This window comes from Perognathus longimembris, chromosome 11 (genome assembly GCF_023159225.1).
Source record: "Perognathus longimembris pacificus isolate PPM17 chromosome 11, ASM2315922v1, whole genome shotgun sequence".
NCBI classification, from domain to species: domain Eukaryota; kingdom Metazoa; phylum Chordata; class Mammalia; order Rodentia; family Heteromyidae; genus Perognathus; species Perognathus longimembris.
The window spans coordinates 28,784,277-28,804,797 of NC_063171.1; the positions used below are offsets into that span (position 1 = coordinate 28,784,277).

At 39.0% G+C, this 20,521-nt stretch overlaps 1 non-coding gene across 1 annotated transcript; it reads right to left on the minus strand.

Annotated features, from left to right (window-relative positions):
* Positions 1-12,003: 12,003 nt before the first annotated feature.
* Positions 12,004-12,110, minus strand: LOC125360310. Its single transcript, XR_007212701.1, has one exon. It is a non-coding gene; the product is annotated as a U6 spliceosomal RNA (small nuclear RNA).
* Between the last annotated feature and the right edge of the window lie 8,411 nt (positions 12,111-20,521).

Consider the following 20,521-nt stretch of genomic DNA (forward strand, 5'->3'; position numbering starts at 1 on the left):
CTTATCCCTAAACCCGAGGCTACCAAAACTGTTACAAGTTAATTTATTTATTCTGATGATACTTGAGATTGAACTATGGGCCTCATGTCTTGCAAGTGTTCTTCCACTTGAGCCATATATCCAGTCCTTTTTGTGTTTAGTTTCTCAGGTAGGGTATCTTACCTTTTCTTTGAGTCTACTTTTGACTGCTGTCCTCCTACATTTATCTCCTAAGCATACACCATCAGGCCTGGTCCCTAGAAGTCAGTATTATTTTGATGATAAAGATATATATATATATATACATATATATATACGTACATACATATATCGCAGCACTGCAAAATGTACACTATAGACAATAAGTCCATTATGAATGTTCTGAATAACACTTAATATGGAATCACATTAAGGTGCAAATGTCATTTGGACCATAGCCAGAGGCTACTAGTTCATTGAAAGAAAACCTACAACAAATTCTCAATGAGCATTGCTATAAAGAGAAAGTTTACATATTCATCTTTATTTGAGGCAAACTTTTCTTTTTCTTTTTTTTTGACCACTCAGACATGGATTTAATAACTGTAGGAACCCAAAACAATCAGCATCAAATTTCAAAATCAAAGTGAACTCTCACCTAAAGGCTGGTCTAACTGGGCTCTGCCACTGGGCAGCCAAGGAATTAAGACAAGTGGCATGAATTCTGTGTTATCCTATCTCATCATATATGCTATGTGTTAACTTTCAATAAAGCATTTATATCCATGGCTCTGGAGCATGGAGGAAGACTAGAAGAATGTGTAGTGATTCTGAGGAAAGTGTAGACCTATGCAGCAGAGCTATGATTGCCCATTCTTCCAGTATCACAGTTGTAATGGCAGACCTATCCAGATGGGCCACTAGGGCCCAAAGCAGGACCGTGCCCTCTGTCTTAACAGACAGGTCCTTACTTTTTCTAGGGAGGAGCTTGAAACTGGGAGTTTTAAGCAATGAGCACCGAGTTGGGGACATTTCTGATCCCTTCATCCAGCTGCTGTGGTACAAGAATGCTTCATGTAGCAGCCAGGAGAATGGGCCACTGTGTTATTTGTGCTGCTTTTCAGTTATGCAGTACTTTTCTGCTGTGTGAATTACTGTGTCCTTTCATTCCTTCCCTTCTGTTGCAGGTCTAGGATGGAGCAGTTCTACACCTGCTTGTATGAACTTGCATTTTCAGGCTGTGTTGAGGTATTTAGTCACACCGAGTAAGATGGTGCAGTCACAGGCAATGCAGCTTTGCAGAGACTGCCTCCTTACTCACTGGAAACCATGCTCTAAGACTGAGGCAAGGAGCCAGGCCAGCTGCCATTTTGTAAAGCCACAAAGGCTGGGGCAGGATGCCACTGGAGAGGCCAAAGACCCTGATGTGATGGCGGATCTGATGTGATGGTGGGTCACACATCTGTCTGCTGATGCTATACATTGGCTGAAACATAATTCTGGTGTGAGTTCTGTTCTTGTGGGACACAGAGAAGATCAAATGGCATGGAAGAAGAACACTGGAGTGGGAGTTGGGTCTGCCTCAGACTAGTTGGGGAGACCATAGGCAAGTCAGAGAAGGCGGCCTCTGTTTTTCTGCCCAAGGCAAACTTTTTTGTTAAGATTTCAAATCTATTCTTGACAATAATTATTCATTATATATGTACATATATATCTTAATGTGCTAAACAGAAATCCAGCTCTCTGCAGAGGGTTTATTAGAAAATAAACAATTATTAGAAAATAAAATGAATTACATAAATTGAAATTGTTAGTTTCTATTTTCTTGAATTGTGATAAGAGCATATTTCTTCATTGTATAATTTTGAAGTTTATAGATAGCTCTAGCCTAATACATGATTATTTTTGTACATGTTCAATGAGTATTAGAGATAAAAGTATGTATTCCTTGTTTTCATGGGTAGAGGTTGATATATGGTTCTGTTTCTCTCTCTCTCTCTCTCTCTCTCTCACACACACACACACACACACACACACACACACACACACACTTCTGCCTCTGTCTCTATCTTTACCTTAAAACCTTACCAGTTCTTGAACTCCTGAAGGACATGTTGCAGGTGAATTAGTCTTCTACCAATGCTACAAAAGAGGATTAAACATTACTACGCTAAGCAGTAATTTTCTTAAGAGTTTTGTTTTAGTGTATCAGTTTTGATGCTACTATTTTATTTGATGTGGAGATTATGTCAATTTTTCTATCCCTATGTCAAATTATCATGAATTGAATGACTTAATCCTTTTTTTTTTTTTTTTGGCCAGTCCTGGGCCTTGGACTCAGGGCCTGAGCACTGTCCCTGGCTTCTTCCCGCTCAAGGCTAGCACTCTGCCTCTTGAGCCACAGCGCCGCTTCTGGCCGTTTTCTGTATATGTGGTGCTGGGGAATCGAACCTAGGGCCTCGTGTATCCGAGGCAGGCACTCTTGCCACTAGGCTATATCCTCAGCCCTTTTTTTTTTTTTAACTTCATAGTTTCTGTGGTCAGGAGATTTAGTGTCTGTATAGGCATACTTTCTGCTCACAACTCTTTCATCCAGCTGAAGTTGACGGGTTAGCTGGGACTGTTAGCTCATTTGTGGCTCAGAGAATTCTGTGAAAATCACTCAGGTTGTTGGCGAAATTCACTTTTCTGAGGTTGTCAGACTGAGAGCCTGGTTTTCTTTGTGGTTGTGGCAGAGGGCACTGCTCAGCCCTAAAAGCTGTCTCCAGTCTCTTGTCCATAAATCCCCTTCTATGTATCTTCCAACCTTGTCTCTTTTTAACAACTAGACCCAGATTTGAAGGGTTCCTGTGATTAGCTTAGACCTATACAGATTAATATCTCATTAGATAAACTAAAAGGGAACTGATTATTAATCCTTTTATCTTTTAATTCTTATTATCTTTAAGTAATTCTATAAAGGAGTTGCCATTTGATAAAGAAGTTCATGAATACTATACATCTTGATCAATGTCACCTCTTTGCACATTCTCACCTATCCCTCACCCTTCCCACTCCTTCCCTCACTTTTCTTATTTTTGTAGGATATGCATGCCATTCTTGTCTGCATTTTCGTCTTCTCTTCATTTGTCTACCCTTTTCCCCCTGACCCCACCCCACCTTTTGAGTATCGGCTTCCTGTTGTTTTATTTTGATGAACTTTGATTTTGCCTTTCTATAACACAATCTCCCTTGAATCTACCATATTTCCGTGAATACATTTGATCTTAATTACAGCTGCAAATCTCTTTTGCCATGACTTGTAGGATAACCCTAGAATGATTTTCTCATCATATTCAGACCTTCAGCCAATACCTTCCCTAACATTCCAGCTTCAAGGGGAAGGATTTATACAAGGCACGAGTATCAAGGAGAGGAGTAGTAGGAATCATCTTAGAGTCCTTTTTACCAGACAGATTTTTTTCTATAATTATATTATCTTCATGATAGGCTACATACTTTTTCATTGTTTTTAAAATTGTATATTCTGTCTTAAAGCTTAATTCAATGTCTGAAATTTAAATTTGTCCAAATTAATATTTTGAAGTTGTTATTAGTCACTTAACTCTCATCTTTATATTTGTAGTCATTTTGGGCATTGTTTTTTTTTTAAATGCCATGGGTAAGCAACATATTGGTGGATATATATATATGAAATTTAACCAGATTCACTTCCTCTAATAGATTAACATAATCCATGTTCATCCATTTACATAGCAGAATTTGTTACCATATTTTAATTGGCACACTTTGTCATTACTTTTAAACCTTTATCATTTCTCACTCCTTTATGCACATATGTGTTTCATATAAGTATGAAAGATTTCAATTTTTGACATAATTAAGTAAACTATAACTTTTTATATTTTGCAAAACTTTGAAAAAAATCTGTTGATTCCATACTGAGCCAAGATAAAATTTGTTAATTTCTATTTCTTTCTCTTTCCCTCCTTATAAGATTTTAGTTGATTCAATTTGTTAGTGACACCTTTGCACCTTTGTGTTTATGCTGATTAATTTCAAAAAGTTTTAAAGATGAAAAGAATCAATGTGCTTATACTATCTACTCCCATATCTGTTTTCATCTTTTTGAAGTTTTATTAGATAATATACTTACATATTTTCAAGGTTTGTAATAGCTCCATATTTACATACTTGGCGACAATAGCCACATAGGGTGAAATCGATTCTGTGCACACAACCAGGTTTTATGTATCCACCTCTTTTGGTGAGTTAATGTTCATTTCCTGGGAATCATGTTCTTTGAATTCATGTTGAAAACTCATTGCCTTACCTTGCTGAATTCCAGTGTGGGTGGGCAGGACATTCTTGGGCTATCTTGTTTTCCTGCAGTGTCTTACCCTGGATTGTTCCACTGTCGACTAGCATTGTGGTAAACAGAATGAGGTTAACTGTGGCTTTTTCTTCTTCTTTGTAGATTGACTGAACCCTTTCTTGTTTCTGGATTTCCAAATAGTTATTTCCAAATAGTTATTTACTGTTTTGGTCAGTCACAGGGCTTGAACTCAGTCTTGGCAATGTATCTGAGCTCTTTTGCTCAAGGCTAGCTCTGTTACTTTGAGCCGCAGCGCCACTTCTGATTTCCTGGTGATTAATTGGAGAAAAGAGCCTCATGCATTTTCCTGTTTGGGCTGGCTTTGAACTGAGATCCTCTGATCTCAGCTACTTGAGTAGCTAGGATTACAGGTGTGCCCCACTCACTGGTGCCTCACTTGCTTACATTTGTGTGTGTGTGTGTGTGTGTGTGTGTGAGAGAGAGAGAGAGAGAGAAAGAGAGAGACAGAGACCGGGTGTGTGTGAGAGAGAAAGAGACAGACCGTGTGTGTGCGTGTGTGTGTGTGTGTGTGTGTGTGTGTGTGTGTGTGTGTCCTAGTACTTGAACTCAGGGCCTGGGTACCATCCCTGATCTTTTTCGCTCAAGCCTACCAATCTACCACTCCAGCCACAGCTCCACTTAAGGCTTTTGGGTGGTTAATTGGAGATGAGTCTCATGGATTTTCCTGCCCAGATTGGCTTTGAACCAGGATTCTCAGATCTCAGCCTCCTGAGTAGGTAAGGTGGCATGAGCCATCAGCACTTGGCTCTTTATCTTTGAAATAAGTTTTAGCACTGTAAGGGTATCATTCACCTCTGATTGTTCTGTTAATTTTTCTAGAAGGCTAATCTACTTTGCAATCTATACATTAACAGAAAATTTTTTATTAAATCTTAATTTATACATTTCTTCTCTCCTGGTATTTTATTTCTCTTTTTTGGTGATTATGATGACATTAGATCTCCTTTCTGTCTTTCTAGATTACCTAAAGCTTGCCCTTCACATGAAAGAAAGTTCAGTCTGCTCTGTGCCTGACCGTTTGCTGAGCTGGGCCATTGATTTTCTTCTGCCCTTGGTACTCTTGGCCTCAATCAGGCCTTTGGACTGGGGCAGGAATTTATATCATGAGAGGTCTGGGTCTCAGTATTTCAAACTATGCCGTTGGTTTTCTGGTCTCCAGTTGGGGACAGCAGGTTGCAGGACTTCTCAGCTTCTGAATCTTGTGAATCGATGTCTTGTGGTCCATCAGTTTCTAAGTGGAGAGTCTGTGGCTCTGGGGAAACCTAACTAAAGAGATCTGAAATTAAGAGATTTAACAACATAACAAATTCTTCCAATTGGCCAATTTGATAAGAATTGTAGATGATTTCTAATATGTCCTTAGTTATTTCTATTAACAAAGCAGCAGCAGCACAACAATAACAAGCAAGAAAAAGTAGTCAGGATTAGAAAGAACCTCGCATGTAGCTACTCGAAGAATTCATATGTGAACAACCACTTACTTGTCTGTGATTTCTTTGTAACTTCTGGTGAGATCAAGCAGTGAAGAGAAACTCTAGTGTTTTCTTAACCAAAGGAAAAATACTTCAGATAGGTCTCAACGATGAGAATCCTTTGCTATGTTGTCACCTGTCATAGCAACCATAACAGGTTTCAAAGATTCCATTCTGGAATGGGTGTGACGCTTGGCTAGAATGTACTGGCATGTTCATGTAACTGCTCATTCCCCCTTACTCAAATGAGGAGAGGAAGTTTCTGGTTCCTTTGTCTCTGGCATTGAAAAGTTGTTCTGCAAACCAGCTGCTGAATAGAAGTTAGACAAAGAATCTGAATGGAAGTTTCTGAGATGATTGAGTGGCTAATAAATATAGAAATAGATGATTAATCTCTTCTGAGTTCATGGAAACTAAGAGTATATTATTTTATAGCTAACAAGCAAAAATAACATGAAAATCATAGCCAAAATGGATCTGTGGGATATAAAAGGAATTTGAATGTTCTCACACTCAAATGAGAGTTTATAGATGTTAGAAACATCTGCACGATCTTTGCACTGAGAGACACATGGAAGGACGTGCATGACTGTGGCCGTCTCATTCCCCTAATTTTCCTCTTACGTTTTTCTGGTTAGCTGCTTGCTTGCCACAATTGATTGGCATTACAACCCAAGACAAATACAAAGTGAAAATTTGCCACTGAAATTTCCAGAACAACTGCTTTAGAAATAAAACTGTTTATACTAAATGAACTCTAAGAGAGATCAGATATAGAAATTCTGTGACTGGTGCACTTAGAAAGTGGCAGGAAATCATGATGGTTTTCTGCAAACGTCTCTAATTGTGGTGAGACTGTGGGTATCCACAGCTACTTACGGTTAGGTGGTTGTTGATTTTTTTTTTTTTTTTTTGCCAGTCCTGGGCCTTGGACTCAGGGCCTGAGCACTGTCCCTGGCTTCTTCTCGCTCAAGGCTAGCACTCTGCCGCTTGAGCCACAGCACCGCTTCTGGCGGTTTTCTGTATATGTGGTGCTGGGGAATCGAACCTAGGGCCTCGTGTATCCGAGGCAGGCACTCTTGCCACTAGGCCATATCCCCAGCCCCGGTTGTTGATTTTTTAACTGATCAGAGTCTGGAGAAGAAGATAAAGGGTAAACGAAGACACCACAAATCCAGATATCTACAGAGATTCAGTTATTTTTTCTTAAATAAACACGCTTCAAGTTATTTCTACCTTTCATGTCTTGAGTTCTGATGAAGATGATTTTAGCAATACTGTTTTTATACCCAGTGTAGATTTTTAGAGTGCCCTATCCTACCATTTCAAAGTGCATCCACAACACTAATTTTGATAGGAAAAAAATTCTAAACTGTAAGAGAATAGACAAACTGTGATCTCTCTTCATGCAATGGAACTTAGAAGCCAAGAATTAAGATCATATAAGATTATGTATCTATACATATTGTATATTATTATATATTTATACATAAATAGCTATTAGAAAGTAATTGTTAAGAAAATAAATTGTAGAACAATCCTTACAAGTAAATGATAGTCATATAATTAAGCATATAATTATATGAATTATATTATATAACATAAGCATCACATACTCTTAAGGATAACTATATACTATACTTATATAAATATAATAAATATAATATGTTTGCAAGTATGAAGTATATGATATATAATGTGTTTAATTTTATATAAATGATACTTACATAATTTCATGTACTTACAAGTAAATGATACTGATATAGTGAAGAAGGTTATGGATGTAAAGTAGTATTTTTGTGTATCTCTGTTGGTCCTGGGGCTTGAAATCAGGGCCTGAGTGCTGTCCTGGAGTCTTTTTGCTCAAGGCTAGTGCTCTATCCCTTGGGCCACTGCTCTACTTGTGGCCTTTTGGTGGCTAATTGGAGATCAGGATCTCATGGACTTTCCTGACCTGGTTGGTTCCAAACTGAGCTCCTCCACTCTCAGTCACTTGAGAAGCTAGGATTACAAGTATGAGCCAGCACCACCTGATACAGAGTAAATAATTTGTAAAAAAAAAGAAAAAATAGACTGTGAAGACAAATACTACATGAATGATAGTGCTGTGGAAAGGTGACTGGAGTGGGGGGAAATGTAAGATTAATTCTTTCCATATTTTTTATTAAAGAAAATCTTGACATATGACTATTTGCCTCTGACCAATCTTTGACGACCTATGGGTAGAAAGAAGAGGTGAAAGACCAAGATCAACCACTACTTCACGTAGCAGGGTGCATCACACAATGGTTTTGAAATGGCTTCCAACTGTGGAATGTTAAATTCTGGTTTTCATTTTTGCTTTTAAATAAGCACTTTGAGCCAAGCAGAGAAATGTGAACCATGGCTTCTTCATATCTGAAAATCTCTGTAGTATTTCTTTCCCCAGGCCAGGAATTTGAAACTGTTGGCGTCATTTCTCATCCATCCTGGGTTGGTCTTCAACACTGCCCTGTTTCCAGAGATGAGAAAGAAGCTGCTTTATAACCACAACCACTTGAAAGAACACACTGTCTGTCTTCCAGAGACTTGAGAAATCCCATCGATGAAGTGGGAACCCAAAATGTCAGTCATCTATCACAAGTAGGAAGTGGGAACTCTGAATTGCTATGCTAAGAAGTAATTATTCTCATCTGACTGTTTAACCACAATAAAGACAAAAACCTCTAGCCTACTCACCCCAGCCTGTTAGAAAACCTTCAAAGCCAAGGTGTCCTCTTTATAACATGGGGCCTACTAGGTGTTACTCAAGATAAATCTTGCATGCCATGTACAGGATTATAAGGAGAGGACAGATAAGGAGTCCATAATGTTAATGGAGAATTAACAAATTTTCTACCCTTACAGGACATAAAGCAAAGTGGCCAACTCCGAGCTCACACTTGATGGTTTCAGACTTGAGGGGTTGCATATCTGTATAGGGTAGTGGCTGAAATCCATTTTTGAAAGAAAAATAATAAAATAACCTAAAAAATTCAAGAAGCATGTCATGATGATGACTCTGTTACTAGAATAGTGCTAAATTCTTTTTATGTGTATGTGCCAGTCCTGGGGCTTGAACTCAGGGCCTGAGCACTGTCCCTGGCTTCTTTTTGCTCAAGGCTAGCACTCTACCTCTTGAGCCACAGAGCCACTTCCGCCCTCTTTTGTTTATGTGATGCTAAGGAATTGAACCCAGGTCTTCTTGCATGCTAGGCAAGCACTCTATCACCAAGCCACATCCTGGCCCCTAGAATAGTGTTAAATTCTTATTTTAACTGAATATTGCCATAACTCCTCTTGAGAATTATGTCAAAACTTTCAAAAGTTTCTCCTAGTTGGTAATGAGTTAGATGATTCGAATCTTCTTTAGACTGAATGGAGATATGAAAAATGTAAAACATTCATTTCTACCACTTGTTGTGACTTTTCCTTTTTCTATTTACTGAAAAAACATAACTGATATGAATTTGACGTATTTTTGTAGAATGAATAGAATGAGTCCAGGTAAAGAAACTTGCCTCTCCCTTCCTCCCTCTCTCCTTCCCTCTCCCTCTCTCTCCCTCCTTCTTTTCTTCCCTTCCTTAGTTCCTTCTTTCCCTCCCTCCCCCCTCTCTTTATTTGGTCATGGGTCTTGAACTCAGGACCTTGGCAGTGTCCTTGAGCTTTTGTGCTCAAAGCTATTGCTCTACCACTTCAGCCTCAGTTCCACTTCCAGTTTTCTGGTGGTTAATTGGAAATAAGACTCTCACAGAATTTCCTGCCCAGGCTGGCTTTGAACCATGATCCTCAGATCTCAGCCTCCTTAGTAGCTAGGTTTACAGGTATAAGCTACCAGTGCCTGGCAATTTATTTATTGATTTATGTATTTATTTGTTTATTTACTCCTAGCTACTTAGGAGGCTAAGATCTGAGGATTGCTGTCAAAGCCCATCCTGGCAGAGAACTCTGTGAGGTTCTTTTTTTATTCTTCCTTTTTTTTCTCTTTATTGTCAAAGTGTGATACAGAGGGGTTACAGATTCATATGAAAGGCAGTGAGTACATTTCATGTTCTACTTGTTACCTCCTCCCTCATTTCCCCCCTCCCTCTACCCCTCTCTCCCTAAGAGTTATACAGTTGGTTTACACCAAATGGTTTTGTAAGTATTGCTTTTTGAATGTTGTCTTTTTGTTTCTTGTCTTTCTATTTTTGTTTTCCCTCTCCCTTCCCCAGTTCTAATACCCATATAAACAGTATCGAGGGTACTCAGATGTGATACAGTGGTAGCAAGGGTACAGCCACAGGAAGGGAGTACAAGAGAGACAAAACTAAACAAACCAATCAGTCAAATAAACAGACAAGGAAAAAGAGAGAAAAAAAGTATGAGTTCACCTGGCATGTTGAAAATAATTACAGCAGTGGTATAACTCTTGTTTCTGTAGCATGGAGTTCATTTCACTTGGCATCTTCTTATGTGATCATATGGGTGTAGCTATTGGGGTATTTTGATCTTCTACCATGACTAGCCTATTCATGTACTAGCTTTTCCCTATGAGGGACAATATAGGGTTTATGTTTCTTTGGGTCTGGGTCACTTCACTTGGTATGATTTTTTCCAAGTCCTTCCATTTCCTTAAGAATGGGGCAGTGTTGTTCCTTCTGATGGAGGCATAGAATTCCATTGTGTATATGTACCACTTTTTCCTGATCCACTTGTCTACTGAGGGGCATCTTGGTTGGTTCCATGTTTTTGCAATGACGAGTTGTGCTGTGATGAGCATAGTTGTGCTGGTGGCTTCACTGGGGAAAAAAACAATTTGTGATGTAGTTTTTATAGCCATTACTTTACATAAACAACACTCATGGGATATAATCACAAATGGTAATTACTTTTATTTCCTGCTTCCCTTTTAAACTTCATTACAAAATAGGAAACCCTGTCTATGTCCTGGGATTAAAAACTTTGGCACACTGACAGTTCTGATTTCTTGTTGCTACCTAAAAGCACTGTAGTCACTTTAAGTAGTAGAAGAATGTTTTAATTGTCAAGATGATGTGCAGAGGAGTTACAGTTACATACTTAAGGTAGTAAATATATTTCTTGTCATACTTGTTACCCCTTCCTCATTTTCTCCCATCTTCCCTCCCACTAACCCACTTCCCCCTTGCTTTCATCTTTTTTTTTAACCTTCCCAATGATGGACATCATCATTCTAGTTTACAATGCTTATGAACTTTATGAACATTAACATTAAAATAATTCCTAGAACTTTTTTTTAACTTTTCAGTTTCATATAGAAACATAATGTTTCTCACTCAGACTCACTGCTCTCCCTTCTCCAAACTAGGGCTGGCTGCAAGCAGGCCACCAGCTTTCCGAAGCCTACTTCCAGACTCTTTGTACCTGGGAGATCAATAGCTAACCTGTTACTTTAAGCTTTTATTACCTGTAGACAAACATGATTCTAACTGAATGACTGATGTTACTAAAGAAGACTTAATGTTAGCATTGTTTCTGGTATAATCCGGACTAGAAAAATACACTTATCCATGTCTCCTATATGCAAATAGCTCTGTCTAGTTGTAGAAGTTGAAATATGGGAGGTCCTGACCACAAGAGGCCGCTCTCATCATCTTCTACTAGAAAAGTTTCATTCCAAGTCCCAATATGCAACTTATGTGTTTTCTTCTATTACACCTTTATTTTTATTTATTTATTTATTTTTTTGGCCAGTCCTGGGCCTTGGACTCAGGGCCTGAGCACTGTCCCTGGCTTCTTCCCGCTCAAGGCTAGCACTCTGCCACTTGAGCCACAGCGCCGCTTCTGGCCGTTTTCTGTATATGTGGTGCTGGGGAATCGAACCTAGGGCCTCGTGTATCCAAGGCAGGCACTCTTGCCACTAGGCTATATCCCCAGCCCCTTTTTATTTTTTTTAATTTTACTTCTTCTTCTTTTATTTTGATCAGGTTAGGGGCTTGAACTCAGGGCCTGGTCACTGTCCTTGAGTTCTTTCACTCAAGGCTAGTGCTCTAGCACTTGGATCCACAGCATAATTTCTGGTTTTCTCATGGTTAATTGGAGATAAGAGTCTCATTGACTTTCCTGCCCCAGCTGTCTTGGAATCATGATCCTCAGATCTCAGCCTACTGAGTAGCTAGGATTACAGGCATGAGCTACAAAAATATGGAACGCTTCACGAATTTGCGTGTCATCCTTGCGCAGGGGCCATGCTAATCTTCTCTGTATCGTTCCAATTTTAATATATGTGCTGCCGAAGCGAGCACCACCTTTATTTTTTTTTATTTTACTAAGTTAATGTTTTTGCTTTCCTATCAGAAAAATGACTGATGTTTCAATAATCAGGATTTTCACAACTTTTTATTTTGAAGTAAAGGTGATATACAGAGGGTTACAGTTACATAAAGTAAGGTAATGAGTACATTTCTTTACTAATAGGGTTACCTCCTCCCTCTTTTTCTCCCACCTTCCCTCCCTAGTGCACCTGTCTCTATCAGCTTTTTATATACTTTTATTATACTTATGTATATATGTATGCATATGTCCTGTATACATAGTTTCATCTGTTGATATTTAAAATCAGTTTTATACTCATATACACATATACTTACATATCTTAACTTTTAGTGTTCTTATATATTATGTAGCTTCCTTTTCTTTTTATTTTTCAAATTTTTATTATCAAACTGATGTACAGAGAGGTTACAGTTTCATATGTTAGGCATTGGATATATTTCTTGTACTGTTTGTTACCTCATCCCTCATTCCTCCCTCCCTCCTCCCCCTTTCCCTTTCCCCCCATGAGGTGTTCAGTTCACTTACACCAAACAGTTTTGCAAGTATTGCTTTTGTAGTTGTTTGTCTTTTTTTTTACCCTGTGTCTCTCGATTTTAGCATTCCCTTTCAATTTCCTAGTTCTAATACCAGTACAGTCGGTTTCCAATATACTCAGATAAGATTACAGAGATAGTGTAGATACAACCTCAGGAAGGTAATACAAGAACATCATCAATAGTAGATGTAGCTTCCTTTTCATATACACTATTATACACACATATGCACACACACATGCATATATATGCATATATATATGCACACATACTTACATTTATCTCCACACTCAGTGATTCATATACCTCATGCTTCCTGTGTTCTAGTAAATCAGACCCATGGGTTATGACTGATTTCCTAACAAACTTTACAATTCAGTTGTGTGTTCAAAGGTACTAAACTCTGTATTTCCTCATTAAACTTATATGCATTTCTTGTAGCAAAGATCTTTGAGCTGAAATCTTGATATTGTAAAATAAGTCATCTCTTTGCCTTGAAGATAAAAGGTGAAATGAATAGTGTTTCCTTAGTTGAATTTTTTTGGCCAGTCCTGGGGCTTGGACTCAGGGCCTGAGTACTGTCCCTGCCTTCTTTTTGCTCAAGGCTAGAACTCTGCCACTTGAGCTACAGCACAACTTCTGGACGTTTTCTGTATATGTGGTGCTGGGGAATTGAACCCAGGGCTTCATGTATACAAGGCAAGCACTCTTGCCACTAGGCCATATTGCCAGCTCCTCCTAGTTTAAGATTATCCTTTCATATATTTTACTTAAATCAATGGAAAGACTTGGAAAAAATTAAATTAAGTGCAGTAAGCCAGACCTAAAGAAACATAGGTTGGACAGTTTCCCCCATTTATAGCAATGAGAATGTACCTATAAATCTATAAGTAAACCCAATGGATAGTAGAAGACACAAAAAAATTATACTTGGACTTGATAAACAGGACTCCAAACTTTCACACAGTGAGACCTAAGGAGGATATTCTTAGGAGAGGATCACAAAGGCATAATAGCTATGTGCATATGATCATATAAAATGATGCTTATCAAAATGTACTCCAATTAATGGAAAAAGAGGTTTTTTATTTTTCTTTTTGTGTTTTTTTTTCTCTTTTTCCCCTTTTGTTGCTGTTTTTGAGTTCTGTACCTTTTGTCTTGTATGTAAGTTTATCTGGTTAGAGGAAGACGAAGAGGAAGAACAGAAATGGTGGGACAGAGGGTGAGCTAATTCAGTAATGATATTCACTAGACACCATGTTGAAAATGAACTATACAACTTGAGGGAGGAGGGGAGTGTGGAAGGAACAAACTGAAAGAAAATGAGAGAAGAGGTGATACTGTTAAAAGAGAAATGTACTCAATACCTGACTTACAGAACTAACTCCTCTGTAATCACCTTTACAATAAAAAAAAATTAAAAACCACACAACTTGGAAAAACAGCAAAAATCAAAAGCAACCAATCATTTATATTCACAACTTCTTTTTTCCATATAAGAGTTTCTATGGCTGTGATTTTATATTACAGGCATATGGTAACGTGTTTGTCAGAAAATCATTTCTGGATTTGTTTGTAAGAATATGTTTTGATGCTCTTTATGGTAAAAGTCAAGAAGACAGATGAATAACAAGAGATCCATCTCTCTACTGAATTAAGACACAGGAGGAAGTAGGCAGGCAATGGAGGGGTTGGGAAGGAAGAATGGGGGAAGATCATCAGGAATTGCATTCTTTGTCCTTCAAGTTTTTTAAATGTTCAGTGCTCTGGTTTTAATCAGATTTGATCTTTCCAAAACTTATGTTGGGATTTAATCCCCAACGAGTTATTAAGCTGGTGGAAAGCTAATTTTGCTGTGATGTTGGGAGGTGGGAACTTTGGGAAGTGATTAGGATTTTCAAAAAGCAATAGCAAGACACCAGGTGCTGGTGGCTCATGCCTATAATCCTACTACTCAGAAGGCCAAGATCTGAGGATCAGGGTTTGAAGCCAGCCTGGGCAGGAAAGTCCATGAAATTATTTTGTTCTCTCCAATTAAGCAACAACAAAAACAAAAAGCTGTAAAGGAAGCTGTGGTTCAAATGGTAGAGATAACCTTGAGCACAAAAGCTCAGGGACTGCATCCAGGCTCTGAGTTCAAACCCCAGGGCCAGGGCTGGGGATATAGCCTAGTGGCAAGAGTGCCTGCCTCGGATACACGAGGCCCTAGGTTCGATTCCCCAGCACCACATATACAGAAAACGGCCAGAAGTGGCGCTGTGGCTCAAGTGGCAGAGTGCTAGCCTTGAGCGGGAAGAAGCCAGGGACAGTGCTCAGGCCCTGAGTCCAAGGCCCAGGACTGGCCAAAAAAAAAAAAAAAAAAAAAACCCCAGGGCCAGCACAGTAACTCAACACTCTTATGGTTGAAAATTGGGGGCTTTATAAAAAGAGGAAAAAGACCAAACAATCTCTTTCTTTATGTCCCTCCCTCCTTCTTTCTCTCTTCTCTCTTCTATTGTCCCTCTTTCCTTCCTTCCATCACTCCCTCTTTTTCTCTCCCTCCTTCTCCCTTTCCCTCCTTCCCTCCCCCTTCTTACACACACACACACACACTTTACTTTTCTCTCAATGTGGTATAATGTCTAGCAAGTAGGAGGCCTCCACTACACATGAACTCTCAACCTTGGACCAGAATTGAGAGTCTAACCAAACCTCTTTTCTTCCTAACTTACCAAGCTTGTGGTATAAGAGCAACAGGAAATAGACTAATCCATCTACATTTCCCATGTTCACAAACTATCCTAAGAAACTTAATTTCTCATCACAAATTCCCCCTTTTTCCTCTTTTATTATTTCCTTTTTCATCATGTATTAGAAAAGACACCACCACCATGAGTAAGAAGCAGGTGACCCAGCAGTATAAAGGCTTTATTTGGATTCAGAAATGTGATTCACCGGGGCTGGGAATATGGCCCAGTGGCAAGAGTGCTTGCCTTGTATACATGAAGCCATAAGTTTGATTCCTCAGTGCCACATATATAGAAAATGGCCAGAGGTGGTGCGGTGGCTCAAGTGGCAGAGTGCTAGCCTTGAGAAAAAAGAAGCCAGGGACAGTGCTCGGACCCTGAGTCCAAGCCCCAGGACTGGCAAAAAAAAGAAATAAACAAAAAGAAATGTGATACACCAAAGATAAGTGCTTTGACATGTTGAGAGACTCTAGAACTTGCCTCAGAATAAAGATCCTTCTGGCCTTTGGTGTCCCACTCCATTTCAACACCAAATTCAGGGAGAAGCTCTCTCTAGAACTATCTCATCTGATTAAGTGAAGTGTGGTTCTTTTAGGTCTTTGTGACTCTCATCAAATAACCAAGAAAGACTGGCCATTGGGAAAAAGAAGTATTTTCAAATCTTCATGGTTAGTATCTCCTGTCTAGTCAGACTTTCTATATGTTTTTTTTTTCTTTTCTTTTTTGGTACTGGGGATTGAACCCAGGACATTGCACTTGCTGGGCAAGCGCTTTGCCACTGAGCTACATCCCAGCCCTCCATATGTTCTTATGAGCACATCCCTGGAAGATTCCAGCAGGCTTTGTCTGGATAATGAGACAATGTTTCTTCCACCACCTTTCCTCACTTGACACCTCCCATAGCTTGTCAGTCCCTCCCTCCAGATCCGAGCCTTAGATTTTTTTTGAGTCCTGCAATGTGATCTTCCTCAGTGCACATGAATAAATGGCTATCTCTTATTCTCCTATTCATCTTATTATGGTCAGTTTTCATATTCCCTTACTCTTGTAGAGATTGGAACCATGGCAGAGTCATCCCAGACATGGAAAACTTCTCAGGAAACCCACAGAATAGTGAGACATAGTAAATCTTCCTTGCTTTAAGACATTAAATGTTGCTGTGAGTTGTTATAGCACAGTTTACCTGACACACATTGTTACCAAAGCCCACGGTGTTTGCTTTCTCTCCATTACTGCTAGTATCTGGGAAATGAATGGTTTGATTTACAATCCACAATACAAGACAAATGATACCTGCCTTTGCCTCCTCATCCACATCACTTCTAAGAATGCATGCTTTATTAAAGATGGAACCTTCTTCTGGCTAATTTTGAGACAGAATAATTCCATACATAGCCTGTGGAATCCACTGGACAAAGGCCCCTCAGAGTTGAGCTGGCTTCGACAGCTATTCACGTAAGGCTCTTTGGAAACCCTCAGTCTATGTATTTCGAAGAAAGATAGAACCTTGTTTAATTGAACTAATTTGTTTCCTAATGCTGGCTGAGGATCTCCATAATTAGCATGTCCAGTGACGGGCCTGGAGGCATGTATCTCCATTTCTCTATCACACGCTTTGGATTTTTTTTTTTTATGTCAGGTATTGGATACATTTCTTGTACTGTTTGTTACCTCCTCCCTCATTCTACCCCCATGAGTTGTTCAGTTGGTTTACACCAAAAAGTTTTGCAAGTATTGCTTTTGTAGTCATTTGTCTTTTTATCCTGTGTCTCTCGATTTTGGTATTCCCTTTCACTTTCTTAGTTCTAATACCAGTATATATAGTTTCCAGTGTACTCAGATGAGATACAGTGATAGTGTGGGTACAACCACAGGAAGGGGATACAAGAAGATCATCAACAATAGAAGCTACGGTTTCACATGGCATGTTGAAAGTAATTACAACAGTGATATAACACTTGTTTCGATAACATGGAGTTCATTTCACTTACCATTATTTTACGCATTCATAGGGGCACAGCTATTAGGCTCTTGTGATCCTCTGCTGTGACTAGCTTAAACCTGTGCTAATTATAAGTGAAGTGAGCCAGACCCAAAGAGACATGGACGCTTTGGATTTATTATCCTGAGTGCTGTGTAGTTGACCTTCCCAAACCTTATTTATCGTTAAGGACAAAGATGTCTGTAGACCAAAAGTTTCTCTTTGAGTGTGCTAGCCAATGCAGGTGGGATCTCAGATGGCTGTCAGACAATGGGCATTAAAAAAAAAAGTCCTATCTCCATTCTGAATAATACACCTCCTAGCACCATGACTGCTGGCAATTGCCACGAGTGAGGACTACAAAAAAACAAAAAGAGTGAAAAATCTTTGCCCATTTCCAGAAAAGTCATGAATATTTCTCCCTTTAATTATCACATCTATCCCTCTATCTCTCTATTTTTCTCTCTTTACTGTGTTTTTATTTTCCTTTAACCCTCAAGGATTGAGAAATTGATTAGTGAGTGCATCTCCTACTTCTCCTATTTTTGGTCAAGAATAAATTGTCAAGTCTCAGGTGGAAAAACAAAGTTAATTCAAGTAGAAATTCAGATTCTCTCTCTTTTAGAAAATATGCCAGGAATCTTTCTGGCTCTCATCTGTATTCTTTTCTATTAAGTCATATTCTGTCTGAAGGACATATCAGGATCATTACACTCTAGGGCAGAGTTTTTCAAGTGTCCTAAGTAGATTCCTAGATATCCTTGAGGCCTCACCATGAGGCCTGTGGCATGAAACATATTTTTATAATAAGGTATTGGTGGCATGAAAGCTTTGGTGCATAAAATTGCTAGTCCTTTAGCCTGAATCAATACAGCAGCATCCAACTATAGTAGTAGTCACAGTTTTATTTATAACCACATGCAAAGTACAAACAGAAAACAGACAAATGACATAAACAGGTAAAGCCAGTTATGCCTCTTAAATGTTCTTTATAATGAAAAGGGAAGTACATAAAACAGTCCTGCTACATGATGAAATCTGATGGTTTTACATTTCCAAGGAGAAACACTTGTGCAATTACTTGAGTTGTGAGCTGAACTCCCTACTTTATTCATGAAACATCTTTTATTACTTGAAGGAAGTGACAGACTGTGGTTTTTCAGACTGAGATATTTGGCAGACTGTTCCTGAACAATGAATGAGATGAATCTGTCATTGCAGGGACAATAAGTCTCCCTGGCTGATGATAACATTAAAATTTTCAAGAGAAAATTAGAAACTTCGGGAATTTTTTATCCACCACCATGTCTTTGAAAGTTTTCCAACACTTAAAGAATTTGCTGGTGAAAAACCAAGGGTGATATGAATGAGTGTGATTTTATCCCCACATTTGGAAGATATGTATATCTTGGTAAGCTAGCAATGTTCCGAATGACCAATGTATGATGTTACACAATCTGGCATGAGTGAAAGGTGGCCTCAAAGGGCAACACAGACAAATGGATTTTAATACAGAGTATGGAAAGTTTATTGGTATGGCTTTAGGCTGTACATTGCATCTAACCTTTAATAAATTACTGCTTATAGTCTTTTAGTAGCAAAGAATAGCCACAGTCATCCCAGAAAAAACATTTGGAATGACCTTGATGGCAGGGGAACTAAGAGTTCAATAATGACGAGAACAGTGGTTGTCTTGTGAGTGTATTTGGTATCTAGCATGTTTTTAAGACCCTAAAACATTTTTGTGGAAAATCACTGCTTACTTTAGAATATACTTTTTTGTGTGAGCATAGTAACTTGATCATAGTTTTCTTTCCTCTCAACAATTTACAGGGTGAGGAAACAAAAACAAAAACAACAGTTCATAGATCTTTGTAAAGGCCTGTTTGTTCAATATTGCCTTAAAAAAAAAAACTTGTTTGGAATAAGGGCTTCAGTTTTTTCTACAGTAAACATTTCTACAGTTGAGCCTCTGAAATCTCCCAAGAAAATCTGGCCTATGAAAAGATAACTTAGCCTGTGACTCTGAAATCCTCTTTACCTCCCAAGTGTTCTTGGCTTTGCAAGAAACATACAGACAGTCCTTCTTAAAACCTGCTGCTGGGAAAGCATGTGCTTACTTTGGATGGTCCCTGTGAACAGTGATGATACCCTCAAAAGGAACAAATGTTTTTGCAATTTCGAGGCAAATTAATGGTGTTTTGATGCCTACAAAGAGACCTTGAAAATGATCCATGCCACTGTTATTATTGTTACTAGAATGATCATACACAAGATCCTTGTTAGTTATGAGTATCCAGGGGTCTCATTAGTCTTGCATGGTCAAATAAAGAAGACACTACAGACTGACCGATCACAGGCATTACTGCCAAAGGGATGACCTACAAAATCCATCAGAAACTTGACTCTGTTAAACCAAAGATGAGTGATGGAGGACGATTTTGTGTCTTGCTGGCTAAGGACTTCTGTCCAGCTGTCTGTTCCAACCCTTATTTGCACTGCACTGACTCCTTCCTATTTCCTAATTTTTAGGATCACTTGCCAGATCTCAGAATAAGATATCTTCTGGTTCTGATCGTAACTGGCTTTGTGGGGGCCTGAGCACTGTCCCTGGCTTCTTCCCGCTCAAGGCTAGCACTCTGCCACTTGAGCCACAGCGCCGCTTCTGGCCGTTTTCTGTATATGTGGTGCTGGGGAATCGAACCTAGGGCCTCGTGTATCCGAGGCAGGCACTCTTGCCACTAGGCTATATCCCCAGCCCTGAATGGAATCTTGAGATCTGGATTCCAGACACTGTTCAATTGCCAGCTGTGTATTCATTTTTAAGCAAATTACCTGATCACTCTAGGATCTTGGTTTCTCTTTAGTAAAAGAAAGAGAAAGAGCCAGGCACCAGTGGCTCCTGTCTGTAACCTAGCTGCTCAGGAGGCTGAGATCAGAGGCTTGTAGTTTGAAAGGGCAAGAAAGTTCATTAAGACTCTTATCTCCAATTAACCATCAAAAAGCTTGAAGTAGAGCTGTAGCTCAAGTGGAAGCGTGCTATTACTCTATTATTTAGGGCCAACACAATGTTTTGTTTTTTGTTTTTCCTATGGAGAGAAGATATCAGGATTTTAAAGGGAAACCACGCCAGTACTAGA